Source organism: Colobus angolensis, unplaced genomic scaffold, assembly GCF_000951035.1.
Source record: "Colobus angolensis palliatus isolate OR3802 unplaced genomic scaffold, Cang.pa_1.0 Scaffold439, whole genome shotgun sequence".
NCBI lineage: Eukaryota > Metazoa > Chordata > Mammalia > Primates > Cercopithecidae > Colobus > Colobus angolensis.
Genome location: NW_012117810.1, coordinates 1,825,569 through 1,844,925, shown reverse-complemented (window position 1 = coordinate 1,844,925; position 19,357 = coordinate 1,825,569). Strand labels below are relative to the sequence as shown.

Genomic DNA, 19,357 nt, shown 5'->3' with positions numbered 1-19,357 from the left:
CCGGCCGGCCCGACCCCGGCCCCGGCCCCCCGGACTAGCGCTTATCTGATCCCAGCTCCGGGTTTAAGAGTCCTGGCCCGGCCCGTCGCACAGCTCTGCTCCTTACTCCTGTCCGCCCCGTCAGTCCATCTGTCCCGCTGCCCCGCGGCCCATCCAAGGGGCCACTCCACCTCGGACCCAAGGTAAGACCCTGGTCCTGATGAAGGAGTTCTGCCGCCCCGGCCGGGTCCTGTCCCCCTAACTCTCCAGAGACATCGGGGTCCCAGCTCCTTAGTCCCTACCCTGCCTGGCCTCAGCGGTACCGTCTTGTTCCCCTGCCTCCTGCCTTGGGCAGTCCCAAACTGAGCCTCCTGGGAAGGGCTCCCCACGAGGAAACTAGCCAGGCTGGTCACCTCAGCCCTTTCATCTAAGGAAGGGGCTTTCCCCATGCCCCTTCCCACTGGGCAGACCACCAGTTGCATCCCCGCTCCTCTAGTTAATATTCAGTGACAACCACACATCACCTGGCACCCCATACACAGGCACAGCAGACAGTGCGCCCTCCTCCCCATATGGACAGGTTACTCCCATCCCCAGCCCCTCCCCCACTCCCCATACAGTGACAATCACATAGTGACACCCACGATCTCTAGTTCCCACATGGGGAGAGAAACAGATACTGGCAGCTTAGACCGGGGAGACACCAAAGCCTGGTGTGCCCCAGACCCCTGCCCACCCAATCTCTTCCTTCCATTCTGAGTGGCTCCCATTTTAAGACATCCCTCCTCATTGCCCCTCACCCTCACCCCAGCTGTTTCAGACTGAGATTTCCAGAAGGAAAGGAGCAAGGCCACTTCTGCTAGAGTGAGAAGGGCAGATTGGGTTCTATAAACTCACCCTCCAGACGGAGATGCCCCTTCCCATTCCATTCCTCCTCTCACCAGAAGTAACCCAGGGCACCTGTGTTACGGAAGACATGAAGGATGGAACTTCCTGATTTGGGGGAGGAGAGCTGAACCCAGGAATGGGTAGAAGGACAACACTGGGAAAAAGTGGGGGTGGGTTCTGGTGTCTTGAGGTTTAATTCCAGTGAGTGCCCCAGGCAGGGTGAGGCAGATGGGGAAGTGGAGATGCTGAAGAAGCTGGTGCAGATTTGGACCCCAAATAGGTCAGTGCTTAAAGCCTGCTTCTGTGGCTTACCAATACAAATTCTGACTAAAGATGTTTGGCCAGTCTGCTCTTGCTGTGGTGTTTGAATTTTTTTTCTCCCCACTGGGATTGCTTTAGGCTGTCTGGGTGGGAGGGAGATAATGACAGGAGATTTAGGGCCTCTGTGTGAGAGATGGCCTTGTTTAAGGGTGCTGAGGAGGGCCTGGAGTGGTTGTCATGAAGTCAGCCCCAGGAGGGGTGAGCAGCCACCACTGAGTTCAATTTAGTTTCATCCTGAAACTCTCTCCCTAATCTCCAAGGATTTTTGAACATATTCCTGGCATGATGGTGGGTACCATCCTGTGCCAAGTGGTAGGGCTTGTACATTTCTCTGGGGATAGACTGGGTATGGGGGACCAAGTTTGTAAGGAACCAGGCATCCTGACTCATAACTGGTTCTTCAGGGAGGAAGAAATGAGGGAGGAGGGGGACGGAAGGCATCATGCCAGGGAGAGGGTCCAGGGCTGGATTGCGGAGGCAATAGGCACGGCCCAGGCAGTGCCAACTCCTTTCCCCACTGCCTCCCCCAAGTCCTTTGGTGGTGGTGGCAAGGGAGGAAGGGAGGGAGAGTGCGTTGGGGGGTGATCTGGGCCAGTCCAGCCTCCCAAAGCCCTTGCCAACCTGGGTCCTGAAAGGAGCTGCTGTTTTCTGAGCCATCCCCCCACCCCCCACCCAGAGCCTGAGCAGCCAAGTTGTCTCAGCGGATATCAAATGGCAATGACTCCACTGATGGAGGGTGGGTGGGGAGTGGGAGTGGCAGGGGTAGCAGGGTTATGGTTCCAGTCCCTCTGTGGCTCTAATGCAGAACCCCTCTGCTGTCCCTTACCCTGAGGAAAAAAAACATCTGACCCACATCCAGTCTATGGGTGCATATGTTTGTGTTAGGCGATTAGTGATCTGCACGTTGGTATCCCCCACCTCCTCCATGTGCCCCATTGAACCACATTCTAGCTCCCTCCCACCTGCATCACTGTGTGTAAGCTCATTTACAGCTCCAGCTTGGTTGGCGTGAGCTACAAGGAAGTGACTGGCAGAGGACCCAGGGACCTTCCTTCCCTTGACCTTCCTAGGGACCAGAGAGGCTGGGACACTTGGATCATAGTGGGCTCAGATGAAGTCCTCTGGAATCGTTCTGTGATTGGTGGGATGGGCGTTTAAAGCTCTAGCGGGTGGGTCATGTAGAAAGATCTGTTTCCTCAAAGGATACTCCTGAGCCTCCTAGTAAAATGCTTGGTTTCTGCACACAAGATGGAAAGATAGGCTGAGCCTCCTGCCATTGGTCAGGAGGAAAAGAGACACTGGGCAATGGAGTCCCTAAACTTTCCTGCCACAGGTTATTTAGGGCGGAAGAAAAAAACCTCCACTCTCCCTCCCTTCCTCGGCCTAGATTCTTCTCTTGCCTGACTGGTCAGTGCTACTGTCCAGGCTGAGGCCAAACTGTCCAGGATAGCAGTGGGGCCCTGGAAGGGGGCAGAGAAGGAATCAGCCAAGGCACATCATTGAGAAGAAACTACAGAAAGATTGGAGAGGAAAGGGAGATTTAAAATCTAAGTGTTCTAGCACCCAATGATGGGTGGTTGGCTGGGCAGCTCCTGGGAATGAGAGTTTGTCATGTCACTTCAGACTCTCTGGCAGGCTGAGTTCAATGCTTTTCTTCCCTCATCTGAGTTTAGCCTACATGTTTGCCACCATTCTTTATGGAGAGAGTGCATCTGGTGGCCCCTCTTCCTCCCCTCCCCCCATCAGAACCTTGAAAGGGCAAAGAGAAAGGGATTGTGGGAAATGCCCTCCCGTGGGTGTCTGCCAGCTTGAAGCCTGGATTTGAGGTAGTGGGGGAAGGGAGGGACTGGCTCTGGAATGTGAGAGAGAAGTAAGAACAGAACTTTGTGGCATGGAGAAGGAGGTTGGAGAAGCAGGAGCTAGAGAGGACTGAATCAGACCTCCAGCCTCCAACAAGGTGCAGCACAGAAAGAGTATACGTGGCCATTGTGCAACTTTTCAGATGGCAGAAGACTTGGGGAAAGGATTGTGGCTGTAGCTGGAAAGACTTAGGTTAGATCTCAGGAAGCACATCCCAGAAAAGGAAAGACATTTGAAATGGAGACTGGGAAAGAAAGAGAGACCACTTTCTGGACCAAAAAATTAAACCAAAACAAAACAAAAACCACCAACTAAATCCCCAAACAAAGAAGCCATCCTTAAAGCTTCCGAGAGGAGTGATGGAGCTCAGAGCACAGGGATTATTGTGACAACTGTCAGGGGCCTCTCCTGGGTAACTGTTGCACCTCTCTCTTGCTGTTCCAGGGTTACTTTCCGCTCTGAGAGACAGCAGGCACTACGGTTAAGAGCACGGCCTTGGAGTCTGACTTTATGGGATTCAGTCCTAGTTTACCACTTAGTAGCTAAAGAAGTCTCATCCTCACAATAGGGCTCATAACTGCTGTGAGGATGCACAGTGACTATCATAAAGGGCTTGGAATGGTCCTTAGTCTGTAAAAAGTGGAGTTGTGGGCCACTACGTTTCTCCCATCACTCTAACGTTTTCTACTCTGTCATCTTTCCTGGTTCCTAGGCTTTGTCCCAGCCCTTCATTGTGGGTTTGGTTTTGTTTTGAGATTCTGTACTAGGTTTTTTCTTCCCACCCTTCTGGAGTTTGGGAAGGTAGAAGAAGTATCAAGTAGTTTAAGATGAAGTTCCTCCCTTGATTCCAATAGGCTGGGCCTTGCTTGAGGTGGGGTCTCCACACCGACAGCCCCTGTTTTCCACAAGTTTTTGCCAAGCAGATGTCCTGTCTTCAGATTCAACAAATGAGAACTGAGCTGTTGAGCTTTCACCAAATAGTCTCTTTTCCCATTCTCAGCAACTTCTCACATCTCATTCCTACTCCCATGGCCCTGCCTATCACTCTTTTCTTCTTCATCCTGCCTCTCCCTCTCCCAGCCCAGGTTTGCCCCCACAACTTCTCTCAGATTTATATGCCCTCCTCTTCTTGTATCTCCTGATTGGCCTGTTCATCTCATCAGCCTGGATGCCCACAGCAGCCTCCTTAATGACCTCTCTGACTCCAGTCCCCTCTCTCCTCGATTCCTTCCCTGTACCCTATAATGAAATTATCACTGGAATTGTCATCATGAAGCATCAGTTTTATCTTGTCTTTTCCCTACCCAGACGCATCCATTGGCATTGGATAAAAATTTCCCAATCACAGTCTTCAAGAGACTTTATGCCTTTCTCCCATCCCCTCCAGCCCCACATCTTGTGAACTGCACTCTTCAGACCCTGTTCCTGGGGAGCATATCCCAGGCAGTCTCTGAGCCATGCTCCTCCCCGCACTCTGGGCCCTCACAAAGGCCATTCCAAGTCTCACCCCTCCCACAGACCTCGATTCTCCTGTTTCCCTCTCTGCTCTGCCATCTTGCTTGTCACTTGCATCTGCGACTCGGCCCAGGGTTCCACATGCATGGCGATGTTGGAGGAGACATCTTGTCTCCCTCATTAGCCGGGGTTTCCTCTAGGGTAGGGTCTGTGTCTCTGTCAGATTGGCAAAAGCATCTCTTCTCTCTTTGGACCCTCTGGCACCCACCAAAGGGCCTGGCTCCTAAGATACAAAGTAGCTACTGTCCAGTTTGACTCTAGGTAGGACACATTTCTGATTGCTTATTCTTGGGGGAGGAGCCTGACTTTGGAGGTTTATGTGAGCATCCTGCAGCAGGTTGTGTATAGGATCCTACTGTCTAATTTTATAGGAGACCTCAAGAGAAACCCCTCTCCTACCAACAACCCCATCCTGTAGACAAGGCTTCACCCTAAGATTACAAGCCTTAGAACACCCAATTTATAGTCTTCTAAGCATTGTTGTTCCACCCACCCCCCCACACAAATGCAGGTATGTAGGCCCCAGAGAGCCTTTCTCCCCTTGCCAGGGCGCTCTGACTCCAGCCCGATGCTGGGCTTGTCAGCAGCAGCGTCTGGAGTGAAAAAGGGGGATAAAGGTTCAGAGTCTAGTCTGAGGCAGCCCCATTGTCCTGAGCATGCCTCTGAGCAGGGGCTTGCAAGGTGGGAGACGTGGGGTCACCTCCCAAGTGAGGTATAGGTCTGACCTCTTAGTGTGGCATTCTCCCTGGACCAGCCTCCTCAGCTCCACCTCTGATCCCAGTTCCAACTGGTAGAGCCAGGCACACTCCTTCTCCACATGTCTAAACCTCCCGGTTGACCCTGTGATAAAAAAGATATGGGCAACTGGTAAGAGGGGAGGGTGAGTGTGTTAGAGTCTAGAGCACTGGTTCTTAAACTTTTTGACTTCAGGACCACTTTATATTCTAAAAAATTACTGGAGACTCCAGAGAGCTTTGGTTTGTGTGGGTTCTATTTATGAATATGTACTGTTAGAAATGAACACTGGGACACATGAAATAATTATTAACTATTGCATGTTAACAAAATGATGTATTTTTAATGAAAAACAGCTGTATTTTCCAAAGTAAACACACAAAAAATTAATAAGAAGAGTGACATTGTCTTATATTTTCATGAATCTTTTTAAATGTTTGGCTTAATCAAAGACAGTTGGTTTCTCATCTGCTTCTGCATTTAGTATGTTGCAATATCATATGTCATGTAGCTTCTGGAAAACTCTGCTGAACACTATGAAATAATGAAAGTGAAAAGGGCAAATATTGTATTGTTAGCATCATTATGAAGACAGGTTTGACTTTGTAGAGCCTCCAGGAGGGTCTCAGGAACTCCCAGGAACCCTCCGAAAGGGTCCAGGGAGCATACTTTGAGAACTGCTAGTCTAGAGGAACCTCAGAAGACAGTTTCAAAAACCTGGGCCAATTTGAATGTCCTGGCTGATTTCCTTCAGCTGCCATGGTCTTTTGAATGTTCTCACTAGGGAGGTAGTATGGGGTAGTGGTTCATCATGTAAGTTCTACCTCTGTTCTACTACTCACCAGCTACGTGGCCTTGGGCAAATTATTAATATCTCTATGCTTCAGTTTTCTCATCTGTAAAATGGGGCTTTAAAAATCACCCACTTTTAGAGTTGCTGAGAATTAAATGACCTAATAGGAAAGGGCTCAGTGTAGTGCTCAATGATGTGAGATATCATTACATTCTGGAGTCTTGCCCCTGAATCCACTGCGCATTGTCCTGAAGACAGGGAGCTGCAGAGGAGATCCATCCAATGCTACACATACGAGCTCAGCCCAGAGAGTGACTTGTGCAAGTTCCCAGAGGGGGTCGACAGGGTTGCTGGGCCCTGAACCCAGGAGTTCTAAGGCCTAGCTCTATCTCTGCTCTCCCCGCCAGAATTTTTTTGTGGAGAGTGGAGGAGCAGGGTCCTGAGACGGGGAAGGAAGCAGACCTTACCTTTCTTTTCCCAGCAATCTCAGGTGAGCCCAGGACCAGGGCAGTACAGTGGGAAGCCTTGAGGGCAGATAGCAGGGAGAACTTCCGACACTGACAGCAACTGAAAGGAGGAGAAAGAAAGCCAGGAAGACATTCTCAAGCCCAGAGATTGTTTTGTCTTTCCTTGTGGGGAGCAGTTCTGTGAAGTGCCCCCGGCCTTCTCTTCCTGGGGCTCGTAGGAAGTCTGTGATTGGGCGACCCTGCTTTTCATGAGGTGCTCAGTTCTGCTCACTGCCCTCCTCTCAGCTGTCCCACCACACAAGGCCCAGGAGTCTCTCCCCAGATCGCGCCTTCTGGCCCTGCCCTTTGTGCTGAGGCCCCACAAGGCACAACATGGTGCCTTGAAAAAGGCAGTTGGTGGTGCTAAGGGCATTAATGAGGATAGGGGTGCCTGCTGGGGTTCCCTGGGCAGGAGAAGGGAAGCCTCTCCCCACAGACTGTGGAACAGGAGGAGGCAGATGGGGAGATAGACACATACTGGGAAGAGCTAGTCTTGGCTCATTGGTCCTTCAGCCAAATTCCCCTGAGCTGGACTTCCAGCTCCACCTTCATTAGTTCAGGCTGAATTCCCTGGAAGAGCACAGGTGGGAGGCGACTCTTGTCTCTAACCCCTGCTTCCCCTGTAGTAGCTTCTTCAGCCTCCAGAACCACAGCAGATGGAGATCTCAAAGAAGGTGGCACCCCAAGTAAGTAGAACCCCAAAGATCCCAAACCCTGAGCACATGCCCTTTCTGCTGGGGTTGGAGAACTTGCTATGTATTACTCCGTTTTTCTTCTCCTGCCCACACAATTCCTTTGCATAGATGGTAAAACTGAGGTAAAACGTGGGAGGACTCAGACTGCCCACCCACTTCTTTCTAGAGCCCAGCCTGGGACCAAGGGGCCTGGCGTCCCGCAGCCCCTCCCCCTCCACTCCTACCAGTCCCTGTGGCTTTTTCCATTTGGAAAGTCCTTTCTGGCGAGTGGCAGGTTTGGAGGCCCTAGTCTAGTCTCCTCCCCTGTCTCCTGGGCAGTGCCCCCAGGGGAGCCCCTGTGGGCCAAGATCTCCTCAGTCTCAGTCCTGGGCTCCCCTCACCCTCTACCAGCAGTCCCCCAGCTCCCGCCCCTGGGCTGTGGGACAGGGAGAGGGCTGAGGGGCTGGCTCTGCATACTAATGTCCTGCCCATTGTCAAAGCCCCTTTGTGCCAGGGAGCTCCATTGAGGCGGCTCCGGGGCGGGCACAATGGGGGCTCTGTCCCCTAGTTCCCCCAAACAGTCACCTGCTTTCAGAGCCTCCCCCACCACCCCCCCTTTGCCTCAGTGTCCGGAGGGCCCAGAGAGCACGGGGGAGTGGGCCCTGGGCCAGAGGGGATGGGCAGGAGGCAACCCCCCCACTCTCTGGGCAGGCTGGGGAGATGGGCATTTGACAGGGCAGGCTGCAGAGGGCACACAGAGGGGAGAGGCCCTAGGCTCACAGGGGCAGGGGCAGTCTGTGGGGGAGTTGGAATGCAGGTTCTGTGAGGCCTGAGAAGGGGAAGGGGCGCTCAGAGCCTGCCCACTCCTCGGTTCCATATGCCCAGCCTGGGCCTGTGGCTGCCACTTCTCTTCCTCCCACCACAGGACTCCCCGAGGCTCATATATGCAGAGACACACAGGCATACACTCATCTCTGCGGCCCCACACACGGCTCCCAACACACACTCAAATGGATGTGCCCAGACAAAACACACTGAGCCCAGCACACAGACTGCACGTCCACACCACCACCGCCTGGCATATGCACCTGCACACCCACCCTCCCCCCACCCCACCCTCTTCCCTTTTGCACCCCTCCACGGCTGCAGGCATCTCAGCACCCTGTCCCTTCCCCCCATGCCCTTGCTGCCCTCTGCTGCTCTGACACAGGTTATAACAAGTTTGCACTTGTTGTGACCTTAAGAATGTGGCCCTGGGGCTGAAAATGTCCTGCTGCCCCAGACCGCACCTGCTTATACGTTAACCATGGACACAGCCTCTGCTGCACTCTAAGCATGGCTTCCATTCCTGCTCCAACCATGGAGACAGTCAGGTGGGCAGGCCCCCTACCCCAGAGCAGAGTCAAGTATCCTGGACTGAGCTCTGTGTGAATAACGAAAGCCCCACCTGGCCTCGCTGGCACAGGTCCAGTGTGTCTGTCTTTGCCTTTGCCCAGGGCACGTAGGTATTTCCTAGCCCTTCCTGGCCCTGGGAGGTAGATGGAACAGTTATCATTTTCCCAGAAAGGCTCTGAGAGGTGAGATGATGGTGTCCAGGCAGCTGGTGGCAAGGCTGGGACTAGAATGGAGGTCTCTCACCTCTAGCTTTTTTGTGTTTTTTTCCCCCAAGTATTTGTCTCTTGGTTTTGCTCAGATGACCCCACCCCCAACCCTATCTACATTTCCAGCAGAGCTTTCTTTTAGCCACCTTTTTTGGGAAGGAGTGGGGGCATGGTGAGGGGAAGGGGTGGTGAGAACGGGTCTAGGAGCCTTAAGTGGGCTTCTGGGTCTAGAAAGAACCTCCGAAAGTCACCTTGACCCTTGCACTACCCCTAGACAGAGTGAGCCTACCTCCTTTCACTTCCCACCCTCCTACCAGCCCCACTTCTGCTACGAATTCTGGATCACTGGAAAGTAACCCCACAGCCTTCTTAGCTAGGGTTTGGAGTTGGGGATTTCTATCAATTATAAGTCCTTCATGCTGCCTAGCACTGGCCTTCCCAGTTGTTATCCTATGTCTGCACGAGAATCTGTAGGCTGTATCTATGGCTCGCCTGCTATTCTGGTCCAGAGCATCTTCTAGCAGTCAGGGGCAGATGCCCTAAAAAGGGAAGACAGGAAGGCCCATTGGGATCCCAGAGACTTGAGGGCTGACTGCACAGTGGTGTGCTGGGGCCTGGGAGGGTGGATGGGGTCATGGTTGCAGAAACTCTGTTAGATAGAGAAGTAAGCTGATATTGGGTTGGTCATCAGCAAATATTATTAAGTGCTAATCTCCATGATGTTTCCTCACATCACAATTGTATGGGAGAACCTCAGGGCCCTTCTATCCTTCTCCCTTCCCCCATCTAGAATGCTTCCTCTCTGGCTACTGGATTCTCCTTAAGCTGCCTCATCCATCTGTCTTCCTTTGTGCAGGAACATGCCTCCCCCAGCCCTTATACTCTGGCATGATTCTTTTGCCTCCAAATATTTCCTACTGGAGAAAGAGAACTTCCCAATGTATAACTTCAGCTTTCCCTGCTGTGCTCAGGCAGTTAGTTACTACATGAGACAGAGGACAGTGAGACACTCATCTCTGAATCTAGTTCTGTATCTAGTCAGCGTCCTCATGCCATCCCTACCCCATCCTCCTTCTTAAGGGAGGAATGTGAATAAGGAATAAGTAAAAAGTTGAAAGATTGCCTCCCAGAGTGGTGGTGAGCTCCCTAGACTTCTCTGAGTGAGGGTCAGAGGCTGCTCTTCATGCAGGAAACAGGAGCCCCAAGAAGGAAAGGGAGCTGAGAGGACACCTGTCAGGGAAAGAGGCTCAATTCTCTGAATATGAATGACAGATACAGAGTACCTCTGGGTCTCCAGCTCCATCAAGGGTACAAATAAGAAGAAATTGCTCGGATACCAACAGGTAAATTTTGACTTAATTGGAAGAATTCCCTGGGCATAAGGGGAGGGATAGAAAGAGGTGGATAACTCATTGCCCTGATGAGAAGGAAAAGTCCCCCTTTAGTCACCTACTGAACAAAGCTTGCGTGGCCTGGAAGATAGTTCCAATGACTCTCAGAGCCCCCATGGGGTTTCCAGTGGCCTCAAAGGAATCCCTTGATCATTTCCACAGAGCCCAGTAAGAGCATCACTGAATGCCTCCTCCTTGTGGACCTCACTATTTGCGGCTTATTCCACCTCTTCTTGTTGGGCCAGCTACTGCAGAGATGAGGGAGACCCTGAAACCTACTAGGTGGGAGGGCCAGATTGAAGATAATAGGCTGTGGCTGGGTTGGCTGGGGAAGAGCTTCTGTGGATAGGGATCCAAGGCTGGCTCCACAGAAGCTGGCACTTTGGGACCCCAGGGTGAGGAAAAGGATCTTGTAGGAAAACAGAAGTTGAGATGAAGAAGAAGGCCAGGGTTGTTGCTGTGATTCTGATGTAAAATAACATGAGCTACCAGCTAGCAGTGTGATCTTGGGAAAGTTACCCAGCTTTTCTAGGCCTTGCCTTCCTCTTTAGTAAAATGGGGGGATTATATGTGATGACCACAGAGGGCTTCCCAGCATGAACACTCTGTGACACAGTCCAGTGGCAAGTTGAGAAGCCCAGACTTTAAGCAGGTTTAAGCAGGCCTGGGTTCGACTTGCAGTGCACTCCTTATGAGCAGTCCACCTGGGCAAGTTAGTTAACCCGTGTAAGTCTAGTTTCCACCCGTTCATCTGAGGGCAATGCTATTGCCCTCCTAGGGAGGCTAGGATGAAGCACGGCATGGAGCACCCAGCACGATGCCTGGTGCACTGTACAGCCTGAGGTAGGAAGTTCATGGTACTGTGGGAACACAGGGGATGGCAGCCCACGTTGCGGGTGGGGGCATCCAGAAAGGCTCTCCAGAGAAAGTGACATCTAAGCTGAGGCCTAAAGGGGAAGAGAAATTAAGCAAAGTGGGAGAGGAACAGTGTTCCATGAAAGAGGCCCCATTATTTGCTAAAAATAAAGCTTGGTCTGTTCAAGAACTGAGAGGTTTCGTACGGCTGGGGACATGGTGCATGCGTGAAGTGGGGGCGTACAGATAGATAACACTGATGCTAGGGAGGTCATATAGGACTCTGTTCCACCTGTGATTCTAAGGGCTTCAGAGATAGGGTCCCTCCACTTCCTTTCCTCTTTTTACTACTTTTCGTTCATCCTTTCTCCCAAGACTAATTTCTCTTGTCCTTGGTCACACAAACACAAGGAAGCATTGGGCTTCCCCAGGATGACCTGGCCAGTGCAGGGAGAAGCTTTAAGTTCAGAGTTGTCTGCCTCTGGACAAGTTTTGGCTTAGGCCTGAAGTTTTCTGCCTCTGTCCTTTCCCACCACTAGAGAGAGATGTACCTTCCACAAAAGACTCTAGATTTCTATCACTGAGGCACTCCTACTAAGCACTCCCACTGTGGGCCTCAGTTTCCCCATCTGCCCCTCTCATTGTAGAGAGTAGGGAGAGTGTTGACAGGGTGGGGCTGAGTGCAGCCTGCAGAGAAGAGCTAGGGAAACTAGAGAGAAGACTGCCAAGGAGGCTGACTCAGTGCCCCCAAGTGTCCAAACGTTGAAACTTCAATGGGAAGCTCAGAGGAAGGACTTCCGAAGGATGAAGTGGGTGGCACATGGAAAAGGGGGCCTGAAGGAGGAAAAGTTATGTAGAACATCAATCCTACAGGCTCTTTTAAGTCAAGAAATAGCAGGCACTGAGAAGGATAAAAGATGAACAAAATACAGATTAAGAAGCAGTCCAGAAAAGGTTCTCTGTTTGGGAAGATGGCGATGATCCTTCCTGGAAGGCGTGGAGCTGATGAAAAAACCTCTACAGGAGCCGGCTCTGGGGGTGCTCTCACAATGGGGAGTAGCTCTTCTGCCTCCCCTACCCGCCACTATCTCTTGGGCCCTCCACCAACTAGGTCCAAGCCACCCCTCATTTCCAGCCAACACCACTTCAAGTTCAAAGACAGGAAAGTGTACAGAGAAGGGCAATTCAGCTGGGATCTGGTCAGCCTCTCCCTCTTCTCTCAGGTGGAGAACACTGTCGTGGCCCTGGGACTCCAAGGAATAGGTCTCATCATTCCCTCCTTAGTTTCTCAAACTCTTCTGGTAGATCAGGTGACAACTCAGTAGTCTTCACCCCAAGAACCTTATCTCCAGGGCCCTGGTCATCCTGGGCCTTGAGAAGGCTGCCAGCTGCCTGATACCCCTGAGGCTGGGGGCAGACAAGAGGGTGAGAGGCTGAAGGATAGTAATTAAGGAACTTGGCTCTACTCAGCATCCTCAGCACACACCTGCCCACCTCTTGGCAGGCTGAGAGGGTTTTGGAGGAATTATAGAGAGGTGGGATAAAGAATAGTGGGTTGGAAGTCCCCTTCAATTCTGGGGCTAGAGTAAATCTTACTCCACAACTCACCTGGAGAAAGGAGATAGAAGGGATGGTGTAACTTGAGCATCATCAAGGCCACTGGGGTGTGGAAGGGTAATGTGAGGGAAAAGCCCACAGGATATGGAGACACAGGGTCTGGTTTTGCCATTAAATAAATGTCAGCAAGTGACTTTATGTCCCTGAACCTTAGTTTCCCTAATTCAGTAATATTTTTCATTCATCTGCAAAGTAGGATAATAGTAATATCTTTATTTGCATAAGGGCCTTACAGATTTCATATACTTTAAATCATGTAATCCTGACCACATAATGGAAGGTTTTATTGCCTCCTTAGATGAGGAAGCTGAACCCTAGAGAGATTAAGAGATTGACTGAAGTTCCCATAGCCAGTAAGTGACACAGACAGGATGGCAAGTAGCAGGAAAGAAGAATACATAGGGAACTTTGTGACTCAGACATGCTAGGATAAGAAATAGGTTTCATTTGTTGGGCTAACTACATTTGATTGAAAATGGCTCTCTGTATCACCATATTGTGGATGATTCTGAGGTTGTCAGAAGAAAAGCACTGCGATGAATTAGTGTTATCTGCTAAGGGGTGGTGTGGTGATGAGTGATGGCTTACATGCTGTATAGTTGACATTCCTAGCCCAGAATCACCCAGAGATTCTAATTCCTTCCTCTATACCAACCAATTAGGTTAAATTTAAAGGTAACAGCTTACAAAGGTGACTAAGATACAGTCTGTGCCTTTAAAGAGCTCACAATCTCTAGAGAAGAACAAAGGATGATGTGGCAAATGTCCCGGGAACATAGAGGGAGAGTAACTCTTTCTACGTGGGAGGTGGGGAAGGCTGCACAGTGGAGAGGGCATTGGGGCAGAGCCTTGAAGGAGGAAGAGGATTTAAAAGGGAAGAGAGCAGTCTTGAGGGGAGTCTGGGAGCAGGGAGAGGGTGTTCTAGGTAGAGTGAGCTGCCTGAGCAAAGACATGGAGACAGACAAGTGGAGCACAGGCTATGTTCCACGTGGCTAGAATATGGGCTGCATAGGGAAAATATTCCAGGGAGGCTGTGAAGAGTAAGGAGTCAGACATTGAAGGATTTTGCCAAGAAGTTTGAATTTCATCACCAAAGCTGTTGGAACTCATTGAAGAATTTAAAGCCAAGTGATGGGGTCAGAATGTGTGTACTGAGGCAGCCAAGGACTGAGGTGAGCACAGTGAGTTTGGCTGCAGGAGGACCAGGAGACCATTGCAACACCTCAGGTGAATGAACTAGGGCAGCCTCAATGGACCTGAAGAGAAGTCGTGAAGACAGAATTGATGGACCTAGTTACCAATCAGATGAGGGGGAAGTGAGAAAGCAGGGGTAATTCTAAGGCTTGTGCACCTAGTGGAGAGTAATTCTGTGAGCAAGAAGGAAAACACAAAAGAGACTCTTTTGAGGAGACAGGACACTGAGTCTGAACATGTTAAAATTGGAATGCTCCAGATAGGGGGAGCCTGTAAGTACTTGGATACACAGGGCAGAGGTGATGTGGAATCCACGGAGCAGGGAAACAGTTGAGGAAGATGGAGGACAGTGGTCAGGGATGAGAGCCAAGGGTGGATGGATTCCTGAGAAACACTAACACTTAAGGTGCAGAGGAGAGATTAGAGCAAGAGAGATGATCCAAAATAAACAGAGCAGTAGAGAGAGAACCCTGAGAACACGGTGTCTGAGAGTAACGGTGAGACTGTGCACACGTGTAGTGTTCACAACACATGCAGCATTCTGACACATATGATCACATGGAACTCTCCCATCACCTCTGTATTATTAGGCCTTTTTGCAGATAAAGGAAATAGAAACCCATACGTTTAAGTGATTTGCCCCAAATCACAAAGCCTAGAAATAGCAGAGCTACTTAACGGCTAATCAAGGTGGATAAAATCAGTGGATTCCCACCACACCTCAATAAAAGCCAAAAGAGAGTGTTAAGTACAGACCAGTCAGTCATCAGTCTCAAGTGCAGCAGAGACTGCTGGGGTCAAGGGCTGAGAAGACTCCCTTGGATTTAATGATGGGAAGTTCAGCTGTGACACTGGAGAGAGCTTCTTGCTTCCTGTTGCTTTAACTGCCCCCCAGAGTGGCTGTGGGGGCAAATGGAGTAATTCTGAATTTGTGCAAGTGTTTTGTAGACTTCAAAACCCCGTATTACAGAGGTGATTGTTACTGTTATTTTTATTGTTATTAGGTATTATTAAATTGAACCCTTTGATATTGTCAATAGGGAACCCATGTATTAAATGGACGATTTCATAGAATTCAACCTAATAGTAAACGGAGTGAGCTGGAGTGGGGGTAGGGGCTGTGAGGTTATGAGACAGGCAACTGCAAAGGTGAGGGTGGCCCCAAGGTACTGGGGAGCCCCATCCCCTGATGGTGGGGAGGTCAGTCTTCCGCATGGGGTGGCAAATCGCTGGTGAAGCTCGAAATTTGCAGGAGTTCCCTTTCACCTCCACCACTTCCACACTCCCCATCTGCAACCTGACCAGCCCCCTTTGCAGAGACTAGGGGTGGGGGTATACTCTCTTGAGGGGCTCTGCCTGAAAAAATACTTCTGATACCTAAATTAGGTTGATCCCCTCAACCAGTATCTTTGGAGATAAGTTGGGTATGGATTCTCCCTATAGGGAATCTCAGGGCCTAGGCCAAGTGATGACTGATTGGAGATCCAGGCAGAGTTGACACAGGAAGGAGGGTCCTGAACAGACTTCTTGTTTATCACCCTGACTCTCCCTAACCTAGCTTGGACCCTCTTGAGATTTTCCCTAGTGTCCTTGGGAAACTTTTCAGCATTTCATGTCTTAGTGGTAACAATAGGAACAATAGCAACAAGAGTTATTTCTATAGATGCCATTGCTTCCAGTTGACTCTTAGCACTGATGCTAATTCTTCTGGCTGTTCAGTCAAGATGAGGAGGGATGGGTTAATGTCTCCTAGTAGATGTTCTTCTGAGGTGAGGACCCAGATGGGGCCAGGCTGGGAGGCTACCGGGATTGCTGGAACTGGGGCTGAGGAGACAGTGGTACAGCCTCTGTCCTCAGTTGAACTCTGCCTAGTGCCAAGCTCCTCACAAAGGACCAGCTCCTGTTGAGCCTTGCTGGCCCAGACAATGATTAGCAGCAGGTACTGGGAAGAGGTGATGACTCAGGAGGGTGTGCAATAGGGGTAGTGTGAAAGGTTGAGAGGGCTGGCGCATCAAAGAGGCAGCACCCACTTGCCACAAGAACCAGGAAGTCCTCCTTCTCCAGCCGGGGAAACAGGGGGTCCCCAAGATGCCACCCTGTGGGCAGTTCTCTACAGAACACTGTGCCTTTCTTGCAGGGGACAGAAGGCACCGCTTGGGGACTGAGGTGGAGGAAGGGGCAGAGGTCCTGGTCAGCTCACACTGACAGGCAGGGGTGGTGTCTAAACAGAGAACATCTGATGTGGCCCCATCTTTTGTCCCTCCCTCTCTTGACTGGAAAACACACAGGCAGGTCAGAAGGGCCCTGCAGAGGTTACAGACTCCCAGGAAATGCTTTGAAGGCTTTTATCCTTTCTTTTGATCAGACTATGAGAACTTTCCAAACGTTGACACAAGAGAAGAAAGGCCTATTCTTCCATGGGCCAGGGCCTCAGTGTCAGGCTGGGGCTAGAGGATGGGAGGGAAAGGGGGAAGGAGACCAGGGAGTGGGAGACAGAGGCAACAGTGATTCAGCTGGAGAGTCAGGCCCTGGGACACACACACACACACTGCCCTCTTTTTCCCCACCTCAAGATTTGTGTGCATCTGGCTCCATTTCTATTTGTTTATTTTCCTTGGGGCAAGCCAGGAGGGGGATTAATGAATAAAGACATCAAGTTTGAAAAGAACCCCAAATCCAGCTCCATTCTTCTTCCAACCTTGAGGGCTTACATAACCCTGTAGTGCTTTTCTTCCTGCCCTTCCTCTCTTACCCTTCTCCTTCCTTTTCTCTTCCCCCACCCTCATTAAGAACACTTGGAAGGCCTGAAGTGCTTCTTTTTCATCCCAAAGTAACTGATCTCCTTCTGGAGGACTCTAAGGTAGCTCTTCAAGTTGGAACTGGTATCCAAAAAAGAGATAATATGGTTGGTGAGAGGAGGCTGAGTAGCTGTTTGCTCTCTCCACCGAGGCCGGGGGGAGGAGTGGGACCAGACTGCTGTGGGAGCAACTCGGGCTGGACATAGAGATTTACAGCAGAAAGTGACCTAATCATCCTCTAACATAGCACCTCCCAGACTGACCTCGCAACGTGTCCTGAAAAGCAGAGGAGAGGGAATTTGTGCCCTAGAATCTACAGGGATGAGCCCATAAGTGGCCACACACTGGACATCCTTGAAATCTTTTTGTCTTAAGCCGTTCAAAATTTTTATTCTACTTCATTGTATATTGTTGGTATAATATTAAAATAGCATTTTCCCTCCAAATCTGAGCAAAATTGATAACTTCAGGAAATATACTAAATTTAGTCCTGTGGCTTTGAGTGCCTCCTGGCACACTAGTGCATGCCCTAGTTTGAGATGTGTGGAACTAATACTAACCCCCATTCCACAATGAAGGAAATACAGACCCGAGAGGCTGAGAGGCTTAACTGAGGTCACAGCTAGTCAGTGGCAGAGTTGAGATGGGCACCCAAGTTCCTTGCTTCCCAGTCCAGTGCATGTTCCACCAGGCAGTGCTGTCTCTTAGTTCTGAGCAGCTTTTACATATCCTTAAGCCTAAATCTCTCACTCTGTCTTCAGAATGCTGGACATGGACAGATACCTAGCTCAAGTGTCTAAGATAAGTATGTGTGTGGAGACCAGCCTAATCTCAGGTGCTGAAACATAGTGCTCAAAACCCCTCTACTGCATACAGGGCTCTCCCAACATGGAAGAGGAAGGAGAAGGATAGGAGAGGAAGGGAAGGAAGAAAAGTACTGCAAGGATTATGTAAGCCCTCAAAGTTGGAATAAGAACAGAGCTGGATCTGGGGTTCTTAAGCATGATGGACAGATAGTAGGACAGAGAGCAAGCTGAGTCCCTGTCCACCTATTCATTTGTCTTTACCAGTGATTGGTAAGACCTTCAAACCTAAGATCAATGGATTAGTTAATAGCTATAGTAGGCACTGTTCCTATCTTCCTGGAATCTGCCTCCATTTCTGATCTCTTTTCCAGATCCTTCAATCAAAAGACTCTTTTCTACAGGGAAGAAATAGGGAGAAGAATAGGAGGCTTTGGGGCTTAGAATGTCTCTACTAATATGGACAAATAGGCTGTGGGATACAGAAGGAGAATAGAAGGATAAAGTGTGGTAAAGAATTTGAAGGCAAGAGTTATGATTAGATGGATAGCATACTATTCCCAGAATGAGATACAGGAAGCCGGAGAAACCATAAGGAAAAGAAGGGAAAGCCAGAGAGATGTGTAGGCAATACAAAGGCAAAGAGGGAGGTGAAAAGGAGGACAGGGATTGGGGAGACATTTTAGTGACAGGAAGGATGAAGTACAAGACAGGACAAGCAGAGAAGCACAATTGATAGAGATGAGAAGATCGCTGGGAGGAGAGTCCACACGAAGGAAGTGCGGAGAATAAAGACAAGTCATGCAAAACTAGGAAAGAATCAATGGGATCAAGCAGCCATGAAGGAAGGGTGTCACCTCCAACCCTTGGATACATCTGGGCATCACTGCTGGTGAATTTTTCATACCTGTCTGGCTCCTGCTAACCTTTACTATGCTTAAGGTGCCATGTCTGCTTGTTGAGTGTTGAGTTTGCTCACTGAAGGCAAATAAACTATAGTATTAATATGAAGTTATGCTGGAAAGGACTTTGGAATCCAGCCAGAAAGAGGCACAAAGTTCAGCTCTGCTACCGATAAGTTGTGTCACCTGAGCTCTCTGAACCTTAATTTCCTCAGCAGTAACTACAAAGATAATAAGATTTGTTTTACAGAGTTGCAAAGATGAAATATGAAGTGCTGCTCTAGAGAAGGCATTCAATACATGATAGTTCCCCTCCATCTCTCCTTCCATTTCCCTGAACCAAACATTTGCAAGAGGAAATACTCCACAGTCAAAAAACAGAAATCATCTAGTGACTCTAAGGAAGAATGACCAGCAGGCTAGGCCGGGCGCTGTAGCTCACGCCTGTAATCCCAGCACTTTGGGAGGCCGAGGCAGGTGGATCACGATGTCAAGAAATCGAGACCATCCTGGCCAACATGGTGGCCAGCTGGCCGGCTGGGCATGGTGGCTCATGCCTGTAATTCCAGCTACTTGGGAGGCTGAGGCAGAAGAATCGCTTGAACCTGGGAGGTGGAGGTTGCAGTGAGCTGAGATTGCGTCACTGCACTCCAGCCTGGAGACAGAGTGAGACTCCGTAAAAAAAGAAAAAAAAAAAAAAAAAAAAAAAGAAAAGAGAAAAGAAAAGACCAGCAGGCTAGAGCACCATGGAGGAAGCCAAGGTTCTGCACCTGACCCTGGCCCTGCAGCTGGCCATGAAGGAACCCACAGGGGCTGGCCACAAAGCAGGAGGGTGTTGAGGGGTCAGAGCACATCACTGTTTTCCCAGTGTGTCCTATTAAGATCTTTCATGTGCTCCCAACGCTTCAACCAAAATGAATGGATC

The 19,357-nt window shown here is 50.1% G+C and overlaps 1 protein-coding gene across 1 annotated transcript in view; it reads left to right on the top strand.

The window, feature by feature from the left end:
- The first annotated feature begins 1 nt into the window (after window position 1).
- Window positions 2-19,357, top strand: part of KCNJ10 (potassium channel, inwardly rectifying subfamily J, member 10) — a 31,807-nt gene continuing 12,451 nt past the window's right edge. The window contains exon 1 of the mRNA XM_011957210.1: window positions 2-182. The gene's annotated coding sequence lies outside the window, so the exon portion shown is untranslated. The remainder of the gene's footprint in view (window positions 183-19,357) is intronic.